The 6359-nt window shown below is 44.2% G+C and overlaps 1 long non-coding RNA gene across 1 annotated transcript; it reads right to left on the bottom strand.

Moving 5' to 3' along the window:
* Positions 1 to 754: 754 nt before the first annotated feature.
* Positions 755 to 6347, bottom strand: LOC121857581. The gene is made up of 2 exons (XR_006087236.1): positions 4449 to 6347; positions 755 to 1254 (listed from the first exon to the last, which is right to left on the bottom strand). It is a non-coding gene; the product is annotated as an uncharacterized LOC121857581 (long non-coding RNA).
* Positions 6348 to 6359: the final 12 nt, after the last annotated feature.

The following is a 6359-nucleotide window of genomic DNA, read 5'->3' as shown; positions in this document are numbered from 1 at the left end:
TAAATTCATCCCACAAATATATTACTGCTGCATTACGTATTTCCTTACCGGTAGATGTCGCGGTCTCAAAATAGGTACCCACGCGCACTCCACGACTGCCCGCTCTCAAACGCACTGCCACAATTACGTAAAACTAATACACCTGTCGAACCTTCCCGCCATTTCAAACACGCGACTCTTACTTAAATCTACTTCCAAATCATTCTTTACGCATCTCGCGGGTATACTTTCGTTTGTGCGCCGCCTCGTCTCCGTCCGTTCTCCGTCGGTCCTCTTTCCCGTCCCGTAAACGGACCCCGATCGACCGTCGTCCGTATCCGCACGCGCCCGCCGCTTTACGTACGACCCTTTCCTAAACCGCCATTTACTAAATTCGTCGTCGTCCGTCCCACGTCGAAAGGTTATTGCGATCGTCGCTTCCGCCAATTCCTCTACCGCGCGACTTCTTTACAATCCCCGTCGCATCCGTTTCTCACAATTACGCCGACTCGGCACTGACGAGTCAATTCCTTTAATACCCTACAAAATATATCATTCGTTGTCCCCCCACCACCATCCTTATCACCTTTTACTTTATATCTTCACTAATATATAACTACTCTCTCTGTCCTAAAAAACCCACCAAATAGTCATCATTTCTCCATTCTTATCGGTTACCACAACAACACCATCTATGTCGGTCCGATCTCCCCCGTTCTTTTACTTTCAAAAGGCGCACTTCCCCGCCGCCGCCGCCGCGTTCTCTCGTATTTATGCTGCCGTTATTTACGGATGCGTCCCGCCACAAATGACGTGCGCGCCGCATTCCGTGACGTTCTACGATCGTAATCATCTCCCCAAATTAGTGCAAACACCTAGTGATCACAGGCAACATCTTCAATAAATTCATTCTCGACATGTATCGACTTCCTCCGTCTTCGCAGAGTCGGTCTCTAAAAACAATACTACAAACAACACGTACATTCATTTTACACGTTAAATCGTCTTTAAAACAATCGCGCCGGCCCGACATTGATGCGTGTCTCCTTCTGCGTTGACGAGTGTCTTCCCGCACTCGGGAGTGTGGCGTTCTTCCCGTGTTCCGGAGCATCTTCCTCGCGCGTCGACCGGTGTCTTCGTCCGCAGTCGACGAGCGTCTTCGTCCGCAGTCGACGAGCGTCTTCGTCCTCGGTTCCCGAATGTCTTCGTCCGGACCGCTCTCGTGCGCCGACTGTACGAGCCGTCTCCGACTCGTATCGGCGCGCTCCTCCGCAACTGAAACGGACAAATTACTGTCAAAATATATCGACAATTATCTACTATTACAAATTCTACTAATTCCCAAACAAACTTCATCTAAGTTCATTCTTTCTACAGTATACCTATACACAAACATATCTACACACTATTGCCAACTAAAACACACAGGCATACTCGACTACCCCACAATTACGTCACGCACAAATTACTCCTCCCGCTCGTGCCGTACGCGGGCGCCGACGTCGCGCTCTGCCGTATCTCCGTAAATACCCGCGACCCCGTCGCCTAATACAAAATCAAACTCGACGCTCCTCCACCCGTCGGTACGGTGTGCTCGTCGCCACCTCCCATACTTAACGATTATCAAAAAACATACAATATACCTATACATAACATAATATTAATTGTACATATTCGTACCATTCCCAAGAACTCGAGAAATCTATAAGACGATTGGGAAAGTCCACTCGATCCGGACCGGTGGACCGAATGTACGTCGTGCTCTCGAGGTCGTACCATTTACGTCTGTGAACGTCTAGCGAACGTAACTTCCGCGACGACGGAGATCCGGTACGAGGATAAACGTGTTGGCGGTGAACCAAAAACTATACGGCGAGTTCTGCTATAACGCGTGTTTTGACGACGCGATTTATGAATTGAGGAACGATATTTGTAAAACGCGAACTCGTTTCCTCCGACGCGATTCCACTCGAACGATTGTTATGGCTTCGGTTCACGTTCGACATCGCGTGTTCAATTGAGTTATGTGTTTTGTTTGTGAACAATTGCAGAAATAATGTATGTAATATTTATGTATACAGTATACCTATATATTATAAGTCAATTGTAAAATTTTACATAAAAGAGACAATCAAATTACATAGCGTTTTACACCAGCGCTCTCTTTACATCACACAGTGTTTACGGTTCACGTTCGACTTCGCATATTCAATTGATTTTTGTGTTTTGTTTGTGAAGAATTGCAGAAATAATTTATGTAATATTTATGTATACAGTAAACCACTCACAAGGTCCTACAGTGACAACAAAGGGAAAGTGACCTCGACTGTGACCGTCTGTGCCTATTTTTAGCCGTCCTTGTGGTCGGTAATGCATATCGGTATATTTACTGATCATAATACTTATCTCCTATAAATAATTCATTTGAAATTTATTTTTGGGCAAAGAATATTCGGTAAATGACTGCGTTAATTCTTGAAACTACCCACATTGGTAAATTTAGGACATAAATGATGAACGGAAGTCACGTCACGGATTCGGAGTTTGGTCCTTAACGATCGCCATAAATGTACATTACCGGGTATAATGGTAGCCTCCCTTTTTCCAGAAAAAAGTATATAAATTAAAGAAAATACTTGCAGCATATTTAATATATTACAGTATATTATAAATAAATAAATCAACAAATAAATTCAAATTCCCTTATCATCCTGTGTTATAAACTCGAGTCCCCGAGCGAGTACACAAAAAGAAAACGGACGACCGACACATCCTCGAGTGGATAGAGAACGGACATCTCTACTGGGGGACTCGAACGTTTCTCGTGTTTTGTGGGCGCTGTAGCATAAGATGAATATGTAAATTGTAAAAATTTAAATAAAAGAGAAAAACAAAATAAGTAGCGTTTAAAGTGTACTTTACATTGTGGCTTGGCGCAGGGTTATGCAGTGTTTACAGTTCACGTTCGACATCGCAAGTTCAATTGATTTATGTGTTTTGTTTGTGAAGAATTGCACAAATAATTTATGTAATATTTATGTATACAGTATACCTCTACAGTATATGTATTTTAAATAAGAGAAAAACAAAATACATAGCGTTTTAGACCCGCGCGCTCTGTTTACTCCACACTTTGTTTGAAACACGTGTGAAATTTTTAAGTGTCCTCGGTGATTACTGTTTCTCCAATTTTGTGACTATGGAAAAGAAGAATATCTCTGGGAAGCACTCTGGTGATCATAAAAGAAAGGCTATAACACTCGAAGAAAAGCTTGATCTTTCATGACTCCTCAACATCAATCTTCTCCCCCATCAAGTTATATTCAGATTTTTTCAAGGTCAAGTGTAACATTTACTGTATGATTTCAATATTAGATATCAATGTAACATTTATTTAGACTGTACTACGAAATTTTTGTCGATTTGGAGTAATCTGCACCTAACCCTATTTTCTCCATAAGCCCTGTCATTTCTATTACACGAATTTCTATAACACGATGTTTTACAAGAACACAACTATCGCATTATAGCAGAACTACCCGTACTCGAAAGGAAACGTCTCGTATGCATCCGCGTAAACTCGATACGCCTCGTCTCCTCGGGACGTGTACGGCGATGAGGATAATCTTACGTCTGCGTTCAAATGGTGCAATGTGTCTGAGGAGGATCCCTAATTACACTTTTAAGGGAAGTGCATATACCCACGCCACGAACTTTCGGCTTCTGTTCCGAGGGATCGTCCCGTGTACCCGCCTCCGGCGTGCCGCGTTCCTATTATGACCCGCAATGTGCATACAATAACGCCTACTTGCAATACAGTATAAAACATAGGACATAAATACATATACCTCATCCTCCATTACAAGCTACTACATTCTTAACCCTTACACCCAGGTGACGTCCATCTGGTCTCCCCTTTGTGGAGGAGGGGGTGGGGAGAATTCATCTTGTTTCTCGATTTATCCCAATAGGAAGGGAGGGGGAAGTGCCAGCAGCACCCTAACCCTTGGCTTAAACTCCCATTTTTTAATAATACTTTTCATATTGTATCCAACACTTTTAGACCAGATATGACACCTTCAATTCTATATCTCTATGCTAAATTAAGTACTCTCGTTATAACACTTGTAATGTCCGTCCCTCTACGCATTTTCGATGGCACCCGAGTCTCGTCGTCGGTCGCATTTTCATTTCTCCCTCGTTATCTTTACGTTCTACTACTCTTTTACTCGTAAATTCCCGTCTTATTTCCTCTCGGTAACCGGTCAAAACTTCCTTCGATATTTCGTCGACGACGCGCCGCTTAATAAATTCTCGTCTCCCTTAAAAACCTTCCACTTACTCTACGCAATTCCTACGGAGACGCCGAGGCACGCCACATACGCATTCCTATTCTTCAGAGAACCATTAAGTAAATACCGTACACTGCGATATAAACATTACAATACGGCGTCGTCCGACATTCTCACCCGCGGTTCGAGCGGCGTCCTCGGCCGGGGTCCGTCGAGTCGCCGGTCCGCACAAAAATGACGTTTCTGACTCCCGTCGGGTGACTGCAAATGAAAAATTAAGGTTAAAAAATATACATAGTCAATTAGGCATGCAAATTATACATGAACCCTTGACACCTAACCCAAATATCTGAGTACATTCTCTAAAGACCTGGATACATTTGCCAAACATACACTTTCCATTGGAAAATCTTACATACTTAGGCAGCCACCAAACGGGGAGATACCACCTCCGCAGACAATATTGGAAGCGTAATGTGTCGTCCGTGGTAGATCTTCCTGCTACGTGGCATCCCTAAAATTGTGACCGAGTCCCGGGTCGCTCGTCTGACTCTCTGTCTCGATTGTTTCTCTTACAACACAACATAAATCTATTGTTCCTCACTTTTGATTTTTTTTTCCATTTTGTATTTCTTTAAGGTTCTTCAGTATTATTGTTACATATAAACTAGGTTACCCCATATTTATGGCAATATGTTTTATTTTACTTGTGCAATAATGCGCCACTTTGAATGCGCACGCGTGTTTTGGTTTCGTTTTTACGGACGGTCCCGAAAATATACCGGAGAGAGCGTCGTCGTTTGTGTCGTCGTCTGAGCCTCTCGCATCATATTTCGTTGATATCCACCAAAAATGAACACTGTAACTTCAACAATTATTATTATTATTACATTTTCGCCCCGATGTGGGTCGGTGACCCGTGCCCGGGTGGGCTAATTCCCATAAAAAAAATACGTATTATTTATTTACTTTGCACTCTTATACGTACGAGTGTCGACGAAATTAATCTGCCGTTATTTACGCGATCTCATTTCTTGCGCACTTTCGACGGTTCGACGCGTGCCCTCGTTCTACTCCGGATGCACGTCAAATACCCGACGACGACGACGACGACCCCTCCGGGAACGTCGTAGCGTCGACCTCCGGCGCGCCCCGCGACGAGAAGACCGCTCCGGAATTTCGACGAGACGTCGCGTCGAACGGCGTTCCGGACTATACCCTCGACGATGACTGCGAGTGGCCTCGGACCAAACCCCACGCCTCCCGAGACACGGTCGAGTGAGGCTTCGGTCTCCGTGCTCGCCGATCGCCGCAATATAATACCAATTAAAACACTGCACTGTATGGCAAGTCTACCCTACAATGAATCCCCAAATCTGCTGTACCAAACATTCACTTGCCTAAAACGGTTAGCACAGACACATCCACCCAGGCAAAAGAGGGGACTTCAATCGACTACTCTTGTTACGGCGGAGGAGCCGCGCGCTCGGTCCGTGGGCGTCAAACCCGAGCGTTCCTTTAATCGCGGGCTGTGGTTCCGCCGGAAGATGCCGTTCCTTAGTTTCTGCAACGTGAAAGCCCGTCCTCCCAATTTCTCGCACGGCAACCGCCGGACGCGACCGCCTGCCGATGCCCTCTGGGTCCCACGCCACCCAAACAAACCCACCTAACTTTAGTAAATGGAAACGTACGTGCCCGAGAGTGGCGTACGAGTATTCTACGCGTGTCGCCGCATTATTCTCCCGCCGAATGCATTCGCCGCTGCGCATTTCGATGCGTTTTCCATTGAAGGACTAGGGTGTGGTTAGCAAATTATTTGTTCCTCTAATTGACATATATACAACTTATAAACCCTTCTTCACACTCACAATTTATAATTATAGTCACATATTTTATAGCAAACTCCAATAAACTTATCTAATATTTATCCCATTAATATCAACACTAATAACTGGTCACTTCGACTAAGTGTGTGTAGTGTAATTGTAATCACACAAAATGGTACATTATTAATAAGGTGACCATCATATACTATAAAACTTATTAAATAAAACAAAAAAAAGGAACGACAGGTGCTAGGAGAGAAAG

This window comes from Homarus americanus, unplaced genomic scaffold, assembly GCF_018991925.1.
Source record: "Homarus americanus isolate GMGI-L3 unplaced genomic scaffold, GMGI_Hamer_2.0 scaffold57650, whole genome shotgun sequence".
NCBI classification, from domain to species: Eukaryota; Metazoa; Arthropoda; class Malacostraca; order Decapoda; family Nephropidae; genus Homarus; species Homarus americanus.
This window is presented reverse-complemented; position numbering and strand designations above follow the sequence as displayed.